Source organism: Zalophus californianus, chromosome 3 (genome assembly GCF_009762305.2).
Source record: "Zalophus californianus isolate mZalCal1 chromosome 3, mZalCal1.pri.v2, whole genome shotgun sequence".
Classification (NCBI taxonomy): Eukaryota; Metazoa; Chordata; class Mammalia; order Carnivora; family Otariidae; genus Zalophus; species Zalophus californianus.
The window spans coordinates 142,756,376-142,774,152 of NC_045597.1; the positions used below are offsets into that span (position 1 = coordinate 142,756,376).

General features: G+C 36.6%; 1 long non-coding RNA gene across 3 annotated transcripts in view; it reads left to right on the forward strand.

Annotated features, from left to right (window-relative positions):
- LOC113920538 overlaps positions 1 to 17,777 on the forward strand; it is a 478,451-nt gene that overhangs the window by 158,544 nt on the left and 302,130 nt on the right. Inside the window, exon 4 of one of the 3 annotated variants that reach the window (XR_003519305.1) lies at positions 13,879 to 13,990. The exons of the other annotated variants lie outside the window; for them this stretch is intronic. This is a non-coding gene — a long non-coding RNA (uncharacterized LOC113920538). Of the gene's footprint in view, positions 1 to 13,878; positions 13,991 to 17,777 lie in introns of those variants that run through there. 3 annotated transcript variants of the gene reach the window in all.

A 17,777-nucleotide genomic window follows, 5' to 3' on the forward strand; every position in this document is an offset into this window, starting at 1 on the left:
CATGATCTCAGGTTCTTGAGATCAAGCCCCGCATTGGCTCTGAGCTCAGCACAGAAGTCAGGCTCCATGCTCAGCGGGGAGTGTGCTTCTCTCCCTCTCCCTCTGCCCCTTCCTCCCCTTGTGTGTGCTCTCTCTTTCTCTCTCTCTCTCACTCTAAAATAAATAAATAAATCTAAAAAATGTCTTTTATATATCAAGGGAGAATTTTCTCTTGAAAAAGAAGACTCCATTTTGTAAGGATATCAGTTTTCTCCCTAATGTATACATATTTAATGCACACTCAGTCACAATCCAAATTCTGTTTTTGTTTTTATTTTTTTAATGGTGAGGGAAAAGGGAGGGGAAATTGGCAAACTGAATCTTTTTTTTTATTATGTTATGTTAATCACCATACATTATATCATTAGTTTTTGATGTAGTGTTCCATAATTCACTGCTTGCATGTAACACCCAGTGCTCCATTCAATATGTGCCCTCTTTAATACCCATCACCAGGCTAACCCATCCCCCCAGCCCCCTCCCCTCTAGAACCCTCAGTTTGTTTCTCAGAGTCCATAGTCTCTCATGGTTCATCTCCCCCTCTGATTTCCCCCCTTCATTTTTCCCTTCCTACTATCTTCTTCTTCTTTTTTTTTTTTAACATATAATGTATTATTTGTTTCAGAGGTACAGGTCTGTGATTCAACAGTCTTACACAATGCACAGCACTCACCATAGCACATACCCTTCCCAATGTCTATCACCCAGCCACCCCATCTCTCCCACCCCCCCACCACTCCTGCAACCCTCTGTTGCCTGAGATTACAAATTCCTCATAACAGTGAGATCATATACATGTCTTTCTCTGATTGACTTATTTCGCTCAGCATAATACTCTCCAGTTCTATCCACGTCATTGCAAATGGCAGGATTTCATTCCTTTTGATGGCTGCATAATATTCCATTGTATATATATACCACATCTTCTTTATACATTCATCTGTCGTTGGACATCTTGGCTCTTTCCACAGTTTGGCTATTGTGGACATTGCTGCTGTAAACATCGGGATGCACGTACCCCTTTGGATCCCTACATTTGTATCTTTGGGGTAAATACCCAGTAGTGCAATTGCTGGATCATACGGTAGCTCTATTTTCAACTTTTTGAGGAACCTCCATACTGTTTTCCAGAGTGGCTGTACCAGCTTGCATTCCCACCAACAGTGTAGGAGGGTTCCCCTTTCTCCGCATCCTCGCCAACATCTGTCGTTTCCTGACGTGTTAATTTTAGCCATTCTGACTGGTGTGAGGTGGTATCTCATTGAGGTTTTGATTTGGATTTCCCTGATGCCGAGCGATGTTGAGCACTTTCTCATGTGTCTGTTGGCCATTTGGATGTCTTCTTTGGAAAAAATGTCTGTTCATGTCTTCTGCCTGTTTCTTGATTGGATCATTTGTTCTTTGGGTGTTGAGTTTGATAAGTTCTTTATAGATTTTAGATACTAGCCCTTTATCTGATATGTCATTTGTAAATATCTTCTCCCATTCTGTCAGTTGTCTTTTGGTTTTGTTGACTGTTTCCTTTGCTGTGCACAAGCTTTTTATCTTAATGAGGTCCCAGTAGTTCATGTTTGCCCTGGCTTCCCTTGCCTTTGGTGATGTTTCTAGGAAGAAGTTGCTGCGGCTGAGGTCGAAGAGGTTGCTGCCTGTGTTCTCCTTTAGGATTTTGATGGACTCCTGTCTCACGTTTAGGTCTTTCAACCATTTGGAGTCTATTTTTGTGTGTGATGTAAGGAAATGGTCCAGTTTCATTCTTCTGCATGTGGCTGTTCAATTTTCCCAACACCATTTGTTGAAGAGACTGTCTTTTTTCCATTGGACATTCTTTCCTGCTTTGTCAAAGATTAGTTGACCATAGAGTTGAGGATCCATTTCTGGGCTCTCGATTCTGTTCCATTGATCTGTGTGTCTGTTTTTGTGCCAGGACCATACTGTCTTGATGATGACAGCTTTGTAATAAGAGCTTGAAGTCTGGAATTGTGATGCCACCAGCTTTGGTTTTCTTTTTCAACATTCCTCTGGCCATTTGGGGTCTTTTCTGGTTCCATACAAATTTTAGGATTATTTGTTCCATTTCTTCAAAAAAAGTTGATGGTATTTTGATAGGGATTGCATTCAGTGTGTAGATTGCTCTAGGTAGCATTGACATCTTCACAGTATTTGTTCTTCCAGTCCATGAGCATGGAACGTTTTTCCATTTCTTTGTGTCTTCCTCAATTTCTTTCATGAGTATTTTATAGATTTCTGAGTACAGATTCTTTGCCTCTTTGGTTAGATTTATTCCTAGGTATCTTATGGTTTTGGGTGCAATTGTAAATGGGATCGACTCCTTAATTTCTCTCTCTTCTGTCTTGTTGTTGGTGTATAGGAATGCCACTGATTTCTGTGCATTGATTTTATATCCTGCCACTTTACTGAATTCTTGTATGAGTTCTAGCAGTTTTGGGGTGGAGTCTTTTGGGTTTTCCACATAAAGTATCATATCATCTGCAAAGAGTGAAAGTTTGACTTCTTCTTTGCCAATTTGGATGCGTTTTATTTCTTTTTGTTGTCTGATTGCTGTGGCTAGGACTTCTAATACTATGTTGAATAGCAGTGGTGAGAGTGGACACCCCTGCTGTGTTCCTGCCCTTAGGGGGAAAGCTCTCTGTTTTTCCCCATTGAGAACGATATTCGCTGTGGGTTTTTCATAGATGGCTTTTATGATATTGAGGTATGTGCCCTCTATCCCTATACTCTGAAGAGTTTTGATCAAGAAAGGATGCTGTACTTTGTCAAATGCTTTTTCTGCATCTTTGAGAGGATCATATGGTTCTTGTTCTTTCTTTTATTAATGTATTGTATGACATTGATTTATGGATGTTGAACCAACCTTGCAGCCCAGGGATAAATCCCACTTTGTCGTGGTGAATAATCCTTTTGATGTACTGTTGGATCCTATTGGCTGGTATTTTGGTGAGAATTTTTGCATCCATTTCATCAGGGATATTGGTCTGTAATTCTTTTTGATGGGGCCTTTGTCTGGTTTTGGGATCAAGGTAATGGTGGCCTCATAAAATGAATTTGGAGGTTTTCCTTCTATTTCTGTTTTTTGGAACAGTTTCAGAAGAATAGGTATTCTTCTTTAAATGTTTGGTAGAATTCAGAAGAATAGGTATTCTTCTTTAAATGTTTGGTAGAATCTTTCTTGGCCCTGGGCTCTTGTTTGTTGGGAGATTTTTGATGACTGCATCAATTTCCTTAGTGGTTATAGGTCTCTGAGACTTTGTAAGTCTTTGTCTCTGAGACTTGTAAGTTTTACTATTAGATGTCGGGGTGTTGACCTATTTTTATTGATTTTGAGGGGGGTTCTCTGTGCTTCCTGGATTTTGATGCCTGTTTCCTTCCCCAAGTTAGGGAGTTTTCTGCTATAATTTGCTCCATTATACCTTCTGCCCCTCTCTCTCTTTCTTCTTCTTCTGGGATCCCAATTATTCTAATATTGTTTCGTCTTATGGTATCACTTATCTCTCGAATTCTGCCCTCATGATCTAGTAGTTGTTTATCTCATTTTTCTCAGCTTCTTTATTCTCCATCATTTGGTCTTCTATATAACCTATTCTCTCTTCTGCCTTATTTATCCTAGCAGTTAGAGCCTCCATTTTTTATTGCACCTCATTAATAGCCTTTTCGATTTCGACTTGGTTAGATTTTAGTTTTTATTTCTCCAGAAAGGGATTCTCTAGTATCTTCCCTGCTTTTTTCAAGTCCAGCTAGTATCTTTATAATTGTCATTCTGAACTCTAGTTCTGACATCTTACTAATGTCCGTATTGATTAGGTCTCTGGCATTTGGGACTGCCTCTTGTTCTTTTTTTTGAGGTGAGTTTTTCCGTCTTGTCATTTTGTCCAGAGGAGAATAGATGAATGAGAGAACAAAATGCTAACAGGGTAACAATGACCCCAGAAAAATATACACTCAACAAATCAGAAGAGTCCTGAAACTGGGGGAAAAGAAAGGGAAAGAAAGAAAAAAGAAAAAGAAAAAGATAAAAAAAAAGAAAAGAATATGATCAAATATGATCAGGCTGGTGTATAGATCAGTGCCACACACTAGATTTTGGGCTGTTGTTTTGATCTGTTAGAAGAAAGTGCCTCCCAAAATTTTAAAGAAAGAAAAACATATATGTACAAATATAAGGGTAAATACAATGAAGGGATGGAATATGAGTGTAAAGATGAAAATTATAAAAGATTTTATAAAAGGAATTGATAAGTTCGTTGAAAAAAGAAAGAAGAGGAATTAAAAAGAAAGGGTGGAGAGAATGTGATTAGGCAGGAGACTAGAACAAAGCCATACACTAGAGATTTAGGGTATATTTTGGTCTGTTAGAAGAAACTGTATCCCAAAATTTAAAGAGAGAACAACTTATATATATACCAAAAATAAGATTAACTACTATGAAGGGATAGAATATGACTATAAAAATGAAAAAAATAAAAAAGATTTTTAAAAAAGGGATTGCTAAGATGTTGGTTGAAAAAAGGAAAAAGAAAAATTCAAAGAAAAAGAGAAAAAAATTTCAAAAATTAACTTTGAAAGACTAAAGAATCAGGGGGCAAAAAGCCAAGAATTCTATGTGCTGTATTCCTCTAGTGCTGGCGTTCTGCCGTTCTCGTTGAATGGTAAACTTGGTCTTGGCTGGCTATTCTTGCTGATCTTCTGCGGGAGGGGCCTTTTGCGGCGGTTCTCAGTTGTATTTGCCAGAGGTGGAATCGCCCCGCCCTTGCCGGTCCGGGCTAAGTAATCTGCTCGGGTTTGCTCTCGGGAGCTTTTGTTCCCTGCAAGCTTTCCATACAGCTGTGAAGGATGCGAGTGAAAATGGCGGCCTCCCAATCTCTACCCCGGAGGAGCCGAGAACTCGGGGCCCCACTCCTCAGTGCACCCCCAGAGAAAAGCAGTCAGTCACTCGGGTCTCCCTGGTCTCTGGCCGCACTCCATGCTCACCCGGCCTGTGACTGAGCGTTTCTGTCTCTGGCACATGACCCTGTGTGGAGTCTCCAAACGCAGCAGATTCCTGCGGTTTGCTCCCATGCTGCTCCTCCCTGGGGAGAAAGGGGCGTCTCCCCGGATCTGCCGCTTGTTGGGTCCCTGCTTCCAGAAAGTGGTCACTTTTCTGTTCAGAGAGTTGCTGTTATTCTTTTCTTTGATCTCCTATTGAGTTCTTAGGTGTTCAGAATGGTTTGATCCCTATCCAGCTGAATTCCTGGGACCAGATGAAATTTAGCTTTCCTACTCCTCTGCCATCTTGCTCCTCCCCATGGCCAACTGATTCTTCAGTTCATTTGCAATAATACTTAAATATCAATATGTAGGAATATTCTTTATCATAGTTACAATGAATAAGAATAGACAGATTAGAAATATCAGAAGTTGACCTAAATGTTGATCATATTTGGTTTTATTTAAGTCATTAGAGAAAAAATAGTTTATACATCAGATAGTATTGGTTCCTGGATAGCCATTAAGAAAAAAGTAAGCTGATCAACTACCTCACTTGCACTGAGAAATAAATTGAATCTTATGAAACTGCTGATATTTGACATTTTTGACCTAATGTATAGTTCATCCTCACATATGAGTCAGAATTTAAATGTAAAAACTAGAATCATAAATTTAGTTTGTATTTGTTTATAATTTAAAGTTTGAAGGTATTTCCAAATGAGACACAAACTCCAAAAGCCTTACAGGAAAAGTTTGACTAATTTATTAACTTATTTATTTTAATTTATTTATTATTTGACTAATAATATAAAAATATAAAAGAATAGTATAACGTGCTTTCTTTTTTTAAAAGATTTTATTTATTTATTTGAGAGAGGGAGAGAGTGGGGGGGGTAGGGGAGGAGGGAGGGAGCACAAGTAGGCAGAGCAGCAGGCAAAGGAGAAGAAGCAGGCTTCCCACTGAGTAGGGAGCCCGTCTGCAGCCAAAGGCAGATGCTTAACCAACTGAGCCACCCAGACAACCTCATGCTTTCATTAAATTAAAAACAAATGAGATCCTGGGAATATACTTACAACACATGATAAACTGATAATCCCTTTGGTTTCCAGTGGACTTGTATGAGTCAATAAAAACCAAAATTCAATAGAAAAATAAGTATAGAATATAAAGAAGTAGTTTCAGGCAAAAAAAATTATAAATTTCCCCAAAATAATATAATCAGATGCCCAACTTGACTTACAAAGAAATGCCAATCAAAACAATAAATAACCTATTTTCACCTATAAGTCGTTTTTATTTTACTAGCATACTTATTACAGTATATATTTGAAACACTGCACTAGGATCCTATAGAGACATAAAAAATGAAACGTTTGAGGGTAGGTGAAGATAAGGAGAAAGGATGAATTAAGAGCAAATCAGACAATGAAATACTATTTTCACCTACCATAAACTAGGTGGCTTAAAATAAGAGAAATTTATTGTCTCACAGTTCTAGAGGTTAGAGGTTGCAGATCCTGGTCTTAATGTCTTCCTTCCTTCTGAGGTCTGTCAGGGAGAATCTGTTCTGTGCCCCTCCTCTGGCTTCTGGTGGGCTGCAGGCAGTCTTTGGCTTCCTTGGCTTGTAGATGCAACACTGTAGTCTCTACCTTAATCTTCACATGGTGCTCTCCCTGTTGGTCTGTCTCTATCAAATTCCTCCCTTTTCTAAGCACACAGTCATATTGTATTAGATCCCACACGAATGACTTCATCTCACTTTGATCATCTGCAGAGACTCTATTTCCAATTAATTTCATTCACGGTAGTGGCGGTCAGGACTTCAGCATCTTTTGGCAAAGTTCGATGAGGTTGAAGAATGCAGGCATTCTCATACAGACGTTAGGAGTATAAATAGGTCTTATCTTTTGGAAGGCAAGTTAGTAATATCTGTGAAACTTCAAATGAACATACTGTGTGTACAGGTGGTTCACTCTCAGGAATTCTTCTCTATAGATAGGCTTGCAGACATTCTCCCAAGTTATGTACATGGTGTGTTTACTGCAGCATTATTTGTAAGAGAAAAACAAAACAAAACAAAATTGGACATAGCCTAAATGTCTACCAGTTGAGGACACTACACTGTTAACTAGTTATGACTCATGCACACTGGAGCACCACCTGGCTCTGTTCTAGAAATGGACTAGGTCTGTATATACTCATTAGGAAAGATCTCCAAGATACAGTAAGTAAAAAGTGCAAAGCACAGGAAAATTGCTTTGTATGGTTCTTTGGTCTAAAGAGTATACTGGATTTGCCAATTATTGTCCCGAAGGCTGTGCAAGAAACTGTTGACAGGGTTTACCTTTGTGGAAAGGGCTTGGAACTGGGGATGAGAGACTTTTAATTTTGTACCTTTCAGTGGTATTTGAAATTTCTTAACACTTGGATGTATAATTCTTCTTGATTTTTTCTGTTTTTAGTATCATCAGAATTTATATGTGCTGTGGGATTATGGACTTTTAAAAAATATTTTCCTTCATTTTTAAGTATGGAAGAGCTAAAGAGAGAGTTCTAGATAGCTTCAGAACTCTAACTGGAAAAACTACAGTTAGAAAGAGCTATGCATATTGCTTTTATGAAAGCTACAAAACAAGAAAACCGTGGTATTTATTTTAGGATGAAGTCCAAAGACTAAACAAATGCAGTATTTTTTAAAAGATGCTCTCTCTTTCTGGAGGTTAAATAGTCTGCTATTGGATCTGCCTTTATTTGCTGTGACCTGGCAGTCAACCCAGTTAGACCCTTCCCAATGGGAAAAACTGTTCCTACATTCGTAGTCAATTCATTTGTTTTCTGGATGTGTCTGTAAGTTTAGTTCAAACACAATGAGCGTTTTTTCTATTAACACAGTGGAAAAAGTGTTTTAAAGTGGCTTTACATCCCAAATAATTTTAAGATATTGTGCTAATCACCTTTGAAGATAAAGAATGCAAGGTACGTGAATCATTTGAATGTATACCAAGAGCCTAACTGCTGGGAATAGGAAGATCCCTTAACCCAGCTAATTTACCTTCATCAGCATTCCTGTAAATTACCAAGTTGAAAGTTAGTTGTACTCTGTGAAACTACCTGAGGGTTTTTTGTTTATTGTAGGTTTTTTTCATGTACTAGGGGATTTCATCATTCAAAGCATCTCCCAACCTCAGCTTACATCATCTTGTATTTGAAGATTTTCCTTTTTCCTTTAACATAGAGGATTTTGAAGTTTTGGCTCCATTTTTGATTTGGTGGGTACAATAACATTTGTTCCTCAACAGCCAGATTTTTCAGATTTCATTTTCTCACACCGTCAGGTAATTCTGAACCAGCTGCATAGTCCGGGGAGGCCTGTGCACGTGAAGTTTTATAAAAGTACCTCTCCTATAGTATCAAGCACTTTTGCTGAATATCTAATTTAAATTGCTTAAAACAGACCCATAGGAAAAGGACTTTCATGTTTTTCCTATTTCTAAACATCAGAAGATACCTGATTAAATGCAAGCTAGTTAAAGGATGATGACATCGTTTTCTGTAAACAGCAGTTCTTATGCTTGGTTAATCTTGTCCTCCTGCATCCTTACCGGTATTTTTATTAATGGCACTGCCATCCTTTAGCTCATCTGTCTTCATAACTTTCATCAATCCTGCTTCCCTTCCCTTTACCTCTAAAAGTTTTAGCCTGTAGCAAGTTTTATAAATTGTACCTCCACAATACTTCTTAAAATTATTTTTCCTGACTCTGAAATTTGATGGTACCTCAGTAGTTCTTTTCTTATAGTGATCATAGTGGCCATTACAGAGCAGATCTTTGGCCTAGGCACCAAGTTACATGATTTACACATATTACTTTATCTAGTTACCATAATGATTATGCAAGGTAGGCATCATGATGCCCATTCTATAGCAAATATGGAAACTAAGTAACTTGTCCAGTGTCACTTTGGCAGAGTTGAAAATCACATCCACCATCGGTTGATTTTATTATTTTATTATTTTGTTTTTTAATTTTTAATTATTCATTTAGAGAGAGAGCATGCACATGTGCGGGAGTGGTGGGGGGCAGAGAGAGGGAGAGGGAGAGAATTTTAAGCAGACTCCCCGCTGAGCCCACAGCCTAACATGGGGCTTCCTCTCACAACCCTGAGATCATGACTGAGCTGAAATCAGTCAAATGGTTAACTGACTGAGCCACCCAGGCACCCCACATTGGTTGATTTTAAGCCTTTTCTCATACAACTTTCTGCTTTAGCTTTTTATATTCATCACTTTTACTTTAGAGTGTGCGTGTGTGTGTGTGTGTGTGTGTGTGTGTGTGTGTATGTATGTCTTATTTCCCTTGTTTGTAGGCTACAGATTCTTTTAGGATAGGTCCATGTATAATTATTTACACATCTTCCCTTATTTCCCCTTATCACTTATCCCTTAGGGCCATATATTGATAAAGTACTCCCAAACATGTGTTAATAGTTTACAGTCAAATTAAAGACGTTGCTGGGTAACTTCTGAGATAAAAATAAAGACCTCTTTTATTTAAAGAAATTCCTTTTATGAGAATTGAGGAATGTGGATAGTTTTGTGAGCCATTTTATTCTCTAAAACTCGTAAAAAGAATCTGTGGACACATTCATTTCTTCAAACACAGGAAATTCAAATACAAGTGTCTCGGCATTAAACATTTGAATTTGTATGCAAGATGTCATAGTTACATATTTTTTTTCTGTCAGAGATGATTGGCTATGCTTACTGGCTTTTCAAATTCTCTCATGTATAAGTAGATGTACTCGTAGGGACAAATGCACTCTCTAATATATGGAAAACTTTATTAGCTCACCTTGAACAGAAAAACTTCCTTCCCCGCTTTGGGCCACATATAAGAGAATGAATGTTGTATTAACCAAACAGACATATGGGACAACTTGCAATAAGTTTGCCTGTCATCATAATAGTTTTTTCTTCATGATCCTGAACTTATATTCCCAGGACTTATGTGGTGTCAGAAAAATGATGGGAATTACAAATCCAGTGCTAGAATTACATAAAATATATTATCATCACAACTCGAAGGATTGCCTTAAAAAAAAAAGATACTAGATCTTTGCCCATCCTTTTTGTATTTGAAAAATCAATCTGACAGTAGCTATTAAAATTGAAAAGAGCAAGAGCTTTATAAGCATAAGTCCTGGGTTTGACTCTTGGCTCTTCACTTATTGGCTATGATCTAGGGGAAACTACAACTACTTTAGGTCTCTGACATTTTATCTGAAGAATTGTGAGGATTAAATGGAGAAAAGTATGTAAAGATTTTATAAACTATAAAGAACTGCAGAAATGTTGGTTATTACCGTTGTTAACATAAAGACAAGTCACAAGTCTAAAGGTGTGATGGGGACACATGAGAAATAGTTTAAATAAGCAAGCAGAAGTTAAGGAACCACACTACATCAGGAGAATGAATATCAGAGTGTTAGCATAGCATGCCGTGTCTCATGCTGATAAATGAATTACAAATTAGATGGAAATTGCCAAGGAGATCAGCACAAACTAAGCACTTAATTTGATAAGGGTTTTAAAAGCAGTCATAACATATTATTTATTACCATTTGTACTTTCAGCATTACTAGGTCCACTTGTGTTTATTTAGCCAGACTTTGTCCTAAATCCTACATAGACTATCTAGTTTAATGCTCACATCTGTCCTTTATGATCAATCCTGATATTCTATCTTTCTTTCCAAGATGAATCATAGAGAGTTTAACTCTCCTAAAGTTAAACAGAGAAGCTTTGAGTGATATCAGTATGATGGTCAATAGTTAGCCAATTGGTATAATGTGGTAATTAGCAGATGGCATCTAATGGTGAAATGAAGTAATTTGCATTTTAAAAATAAAACTTGCTGGGAGTTTTCATATCTGTTTCTTCACCTCCATTTGGGAAAAAAATGTCATTAAATTAAAAAGAAATGTTTCTCTCTCTCTTCCCACCCCTCATATAATATTACATATTATATGTAATATGCCACGTACTATTATGTATGTATTATATGTAATGTATAGAATGTTATATACTTTCCCCATTTTTCTTAGCGACCCCACTCCTAGTCCATAGTTACAATCTAGTGTGAATCCTGCAGGTTTATATAATTATATAGGATATATATTTATATAACTTAAACACTTATAAATACAAACCTATGTAAATACATATACAACTGTTTTGTCATTGATTTTCAAAAATAGGATCTAATTATACACATATTTACATTTTGCTTTTCTCAATATTACCTTGCAGAATTCCCTCCAATTCAACTCCAAAGGCTATATGTGCCATAATCTGCCCCAACTTTTTCTACCGACAGACATTCCCTTGCTTTGCAGACTTTTTTGCCTATATAATGATATGTTAAATATCCTGTACCTAAATTCTTATACGCTGTTCTTATTTCTTTGAAAAAGATTCCTAGATGTGAGATGACTGTATTGAATGGTCAGGGTAGGGCTTTTTAAACCAAGATTGGAAACTAAGCCATCAAAAAGGAAAGAGAATATTTGACTAGATAAATGTATGGTTAAAGAAATCAGTCAGGAAGTCAACTGATAATTCATAGATCTGGAAAAACTACCTGCAATACAGAGGACAGACAGAGAGCTTGAAAATTAACCAGAAGTTGACAAGCCAGTAGAAAAATGTGAGAAAGATAGGAAGAGGCAACTTACAAGAGAACAAATCTAAATGGCTCAACAAAGCAAGATAAATAAAATCGTGCTCAAACTTAGTAGTATGTGAATTATGGTAACAATGAAATATCATTGTATACCCTTCAGACTGATAAAAAAAATACAAACCCCAATTAATGTTCTTTGCAAAGGTAGATTAGGGGAAGAGGAGTCTTTAGGAACATGGGTACTCTTACTCATTCTTAATGAAAATGTGAAAGTAGCTATAAATTTTGAAAAGAAGCCTGGCAACATCTATTTAAATCTTCATTTTAACTTGAAATCAATTTGTAATTGCTGCAGTTGATCTGGATTTCAGGGCTTGGCTTTTATCTGGGTTGATTCTTTTCTATCTAATGTTGTTTCCTGATATTCCAAAATTATTAGTGCTGTTCAGACTATTTTCATTCCTCTGCTTGTACTCATTCTGTGTTCTTAGTGGATACTCTTCTATCTACTAAATTCTGTCTATCTTCTGATGCCCATTTTATACCTTTTAATCACAAGAAACTCTCCTTTTCCAGACCACACTAATCTGCTTTTGCAGAAATCCTAATGGACTTTTTTTTCTCTATGACATTGTTCAGTATTATTTTTGTCTAGTTTTTAAAATTTGGTGTCCCCAGCGCATCTGAAAGCTCCTGGTGGTCAAGATTGATTAGATAACCACCAGAATTCTTGAGTTGTCAATATGCTTTCCCTAGGTATCATTCTTTAGGAGCCAAACCAGACCTGACCTAAGCTCATGAAAGCCCTTACCCAAACCACATGATTGCACACCTAGCAGTTTGGCCCAACATGAAAACCGAATGAAACAGTTCAGGTCAGCCTGATTCAGGATGTTTGGCTTTCCTAGTCTGCTACTTCTAAGTAGAACTCAAGCTTGAAATTATAATATTTAATGAAGCCCTAATGAAACTTTTTATTATGTTTTCCTTTATCACTGCCTATGAATTTAAAAATACATGAAGTAAGCTTTGTTTCTAAATTAATTCTCATTGTTCAAAGTTTGTATTGTGTAAAGGATATTAAGAGGCAAATCAGGAATGAAGGATTTAATAAAAATTAACAAGTTTTCTTACATATAACCATAATTTTCTTCCTCTTGTTTATATCCAATAGTTAAGATGTAAGTTCCATGAAGGCAGGATAGTGTCTGCCTTGTTTTCTGACCTTTTTTCTGCTAAGTTCTGGGCACAAGGCATTATGGAATGATTATTTTAAATGACTGATTTATTACTGATTTTTCTTAGGAGTAGAATACATACTCTTAACCCATGTTTCTTGAAGTGTGGCCCATAGAGCAGAACTAACTTTGGTGCTAGTTAAAAATGCAGATTCCTGGACTCCATTTCTAGGGAAACGGGTCTTTTTACAGGTGCATTCTGTTATTCTGAGGCACACAAACATTTCAGAGTGATTTCTATAATTCATGCTTCATGTGTACATTATACATCTCTCTTTGATTCATTACTTGGTATCATTAAGATGATTTCAAAGCTACATCTCCCAATTTTAAGTGACTGTTATGACCAGATGAAGTTTGCATCATTCAATCTGAAAGTATCTGAGTTCACTTCTTCTGGACCTTGTGCCTCTTCTGCTACTTATATATTTTACTGGGCAAACCAGGTCGTTGAATATAAAATGTGATTGTTTGAGAAATTGTCCCAGAGATTTTATAAGGAACAAAGTTTATTTAGTTCAGAAAAATCAAAAAAGGAAGGAAGGAAGGGAGGGAGGGTGGGAGGGGAAGGGAAAGGAAGAAGGAATGAAGGAGGGAGGGAAAGAAGGAAGGAAGGGAAGAAGGAAAGGGGGAAGGGAGAGGAGATCTTAGAGGCTTTTTTTTTTTAATTTCTAAGAATGAAATACAAAAGTGACATTCTAAAATTAGAATTTTAAGCATTAAGACACATTTGTTGAACACATGGTTTGGCTTCATTAGAATCCATCACTAAACGTCAGTGTGTCCCACCACTTATGGCTTTTATTTGTTTACAACATAGTTAGGGTGATGGTCTGCTTTGAGGTTGGGAAATAGTGCACATAACCCCCAGATCTCTTTAGCCTCTCCTGTTACCATGTGATGCTTGAACCACGGCTCTGTTATTTTCCCTCTAGATTTTAGGACTGGAACACCGTGTTCTATTGTGGGAGAAAATGACAGAGGAGCATTTCTGCAAATCCTATAAATCTCCTTTAGTCTTGGTCAGTCTTCTTCCTGTCTTCAGTCTGTAAGTCACACTTTTGATTTGGTAGACAGCTATACAGTAAATATATAACTGGAACACCTTTTTTTATTCAATCAGGGAGTATCAGTTTGGGGAACTTCAAATACCTATAATATTTTTTTCTAACTTGGAACCAGACATCACAAAGAGGATTATAGAAACTTTCTTACATTTTTTTTTTAAATTGGTACCTGTGCTCTTCACAAGAATAGCCTAAGGATAAATATGACGATGTCTTCAGTAGATTTAAAGCAGGAGAAAAGCAAGTTATAAATATTAATATTAGTGTTCATTTTGACACAGCTAGCCTACCAACCCAAATTGCTGTTATCAGCACAACGTGAATGACTGCTGGCCTTACTTTCTCCCTATGGCTCTGTTCCTGAAGTCACAGTGAGCATATGTGGAAATAGCCAGATTTAATACAAACACAAATGTTTGCTCTAGCTGTGCCCAAGACCTGTTATAACAATCTTTGAAAAGTGAATTGTTTTGCCAAGTAAAGACTTAAGCTGTAAACTGATAATTAATAATTCAGGCATGTTAGGTTTTTTTTTTTTTAATCTTAGCTCTAAGACACTTCACATTCGATAACCAAGTGAGAGTTTCCTTAAGTAAACAAATTAAGTTATGAATTTTGATGTTCTGAATATGCCAGGGGCCTCTGAAGGTCTGTGTGTGAGCTAAGACTTAGATTATTCACTTTTGATGTTGGCAGTCATGCCTGGAATTACAGAACAGCATAAACTCAGCTCTGAGAAATGGAACTAGGGGAACAAAGTACTTTTTATATATATTGATTTTCAAGGATGTGCATCACTCTTGCCGTCTTCATTGCGGTTGTCACCAGATGCATTTATTCTGTGTGCATCTTCTGTGGTCTCACCCACACATACAAAGCTAAACATAAGTTTGTTTTCCTGTCTACTTTGGGTTTAATTCCAAACCATGCAATGGGCTCATGGATTTGGGTTTGAGAAGCAGAATTTGCAAATAGTGAGGAAACATTATGTGGGGTGACTAATGAAAGAAAACTGTGAAGAGCCTACTAGAATCAGAAAAAATGTTAACTTCAATTTATGTCCTCCAAAGTTTAGAGGTGGTTTGTGTAAGAGATACATTTTAGCAACATTCAGGTATTCACAGTGTGGTCAAAGTAATATTTAATATGTTAAATTCAAATCATATAGGTGTATAAAATCATATATGTATATATATAAAATATTTACCAAATTTAAAATGCATACATTTTTGTGTTCCTTTTTTTTCTTTTTTGTGTTTCTTAAAATGCTTTTGTTCTTATAAAGGATCAAGTTCTAAAGTTAGTTACTCAATTCAGCTGAATTACCCTCCAAAACATTTATTAAAGAACAGAAAGAACACTAATATGGAAAGTGTCCTTAGAAATAGAGGATTTATAAAAAGGTTCAGGAACATCATTTGTAGTTATATTCAGAAGTTATTTTATATTTAAAAGAATGATGTTTTTCTGCTAAATATCATATTTATGTGTAGCATTGTGAAAATTTTTGAAAATGCAAAAAAAGACAAAGTTTGCACATTTAGAAAAAATCATCTGTAATCCCACCAGCCAACATGGTTAACATGTTGATGTATTTTCTTCCCCATCCTTTTGTGTGTTTGTGTGATATGCTCAAATACATACACATATGCTGTTGAAAGCTAATAATGCACATTACGGTATATTCTTAAGTCTTCAGAATAGGGATGTTAGTGGACTTCCATAACAACTCCTCCTCTCTTGCTCCTGAGGAAGCAGTAGCATTCCTGCTTCAGCTACATACTCATTCCACAATTTCCTGTCACAGTGGTGCTCCAGCCAGACTAAAGAATGTTCACTTCCCAGAACGGAACATCTTCTCTTAGCTGTGGGCCTATGAACATTCTATTCCTTCTGTCTGGAACATTCTTTCCCACCCCCCGCACTTACACTTAACTAATTTATGCTCATTCTTTTCTATAGGGGCTGTCGCTGACCCCCTCCCCTAGATTAGAGGACCTATTGTGTGATCCCATGGGATTTCATATTACTTGCTTTTAAAATATACCTCACTAGATTATAGCTGCTTGCGTGTCTGTATTTACCAGCATACAGGAGGCTCTGTGAAAGTGAAGATTGCATTTCTTTCTTTCTCTTTTTCTTTTCTTTCTTTCTTTTTCTTTCTTTCTTTCTTCCTTTCTTTCTTTCTTTCTTTCTTTCTTTCTTTCTTTCTTTCTTTCTTTCTTTCTTTCTTTCTTTCTTTCTTTCTTTCTCTTTCTTTCTTTCTTTCTTTCTTTCTTTCTTTCTTTCTTTCTTTCTTTCTTTCTTTCTTTCTTTCTTTCTTTCTTTCTTTCTTTCTTTCTTTCTTTCTTTCTTCCTTCCTTCCTTCCTTCCTTCCTTCCTTCCTTCCTTCCTTCCTTCCTTCCTTCCTTCCTTCCTTCCTTTCCTTCCTTCCTTCCTTCCTTCCTTCCTTCCTTCCTTCCTTCCTTCCTTCCTTCCTTCCTTCCTTTCCATTGCACACCCAGCACCAAGTTGGCACACAGTAGGCACTCAGTAAATACGTATTGAATTAATCAATAAAGGAAACCCTTCATGTATTCCTCATATCTTAGGGGAGCTTATTTTCCTATTTCCTACAGAAGATTTTTCTGTGTGAGATTTATGTCCCTCAAATCTCTGATCTGGAGATGAGAAAACCATCCCTGCGATTCTGTCTTTATTTTAGAAATCTTTTATTGTTAAATATCCTTATGTCAATACAGCAGTTTTATTTGGTTTAATCTCACTTGAGGGTACTGAAAGCATGATAAACGAAAACTTTGATGAGTGGTCATTTTGTTTCATATGATTAAAATAAAGATTAAAAAGACAACTAGAAACCTCATGAAGTATCTTACATTCTTAGCTTTCTGAAACTTTGAAAAGGTGATAATTTACCTTTGTGTTCCCAATGCCTGGCATATATAGGGATCTTGACTGATGTTTTCACAAGAATTAGCATGACTTTTTGATATATTTATAAAACATATTTTGTGACTAATATTTATTAAGTGCTTGTTAAATGCAAAGTCACTTCTTGGTTACTCCTGTCAATGTGGAGAACCATTGGTGTGGATAATAGAAAACTGGAGCTACTTTGTTTGAGTGAGATGTATGGTGAGAAACACTGCTTGGCAACTTCTCTCAGGTTTCATGATTCCTCTTGACGTTCTGGATAGATGGTAGGTTTTGACTAGATTGCCTGGGTTGTACATGTAGACACACTGTAAGTTTGTTTTCAGTTTTTATTTTCTGCTTGATTTCAAATTATATCCCAAGGGGGAAATGTAAACTAATGAAGAAAGGGCTAATAAGAATTGAAAGCACAGTGAAGAAAAGACTATAAAGTTGAAATATGAGGTTTGATTTCAGTGTTAAAATTAGTAAATGCCTAGTATAGCATCACAAGCAAATTAACCCATGTGGGGTTTCATGGAATTTAGACAAACTAATATTTTGGAAAAACCAATTAATATTGTCTAGTATTGTGAAGAAATCTAAAAGTACCTCTGTTCTAATTTAAAAAGAGAGACCTTCGAAATTTAAGTAGGTGTGCCAGATAGTCTTCAAACATGGCCACCAGTTTCTTCCTTTCCCCTCATTCATGTGGTTCTCTCAATAAAGAGGTAGAGTCCGTCCCTTCCTCTTGAATTTGGAGCTTCCTTTATGACTTGCTTTGCCCAATAGAATGCAGCTCAAGTAATGCTATGCCAATTCCAGGCCTAGCCCTGAAGGGGACTGGCAGTTTC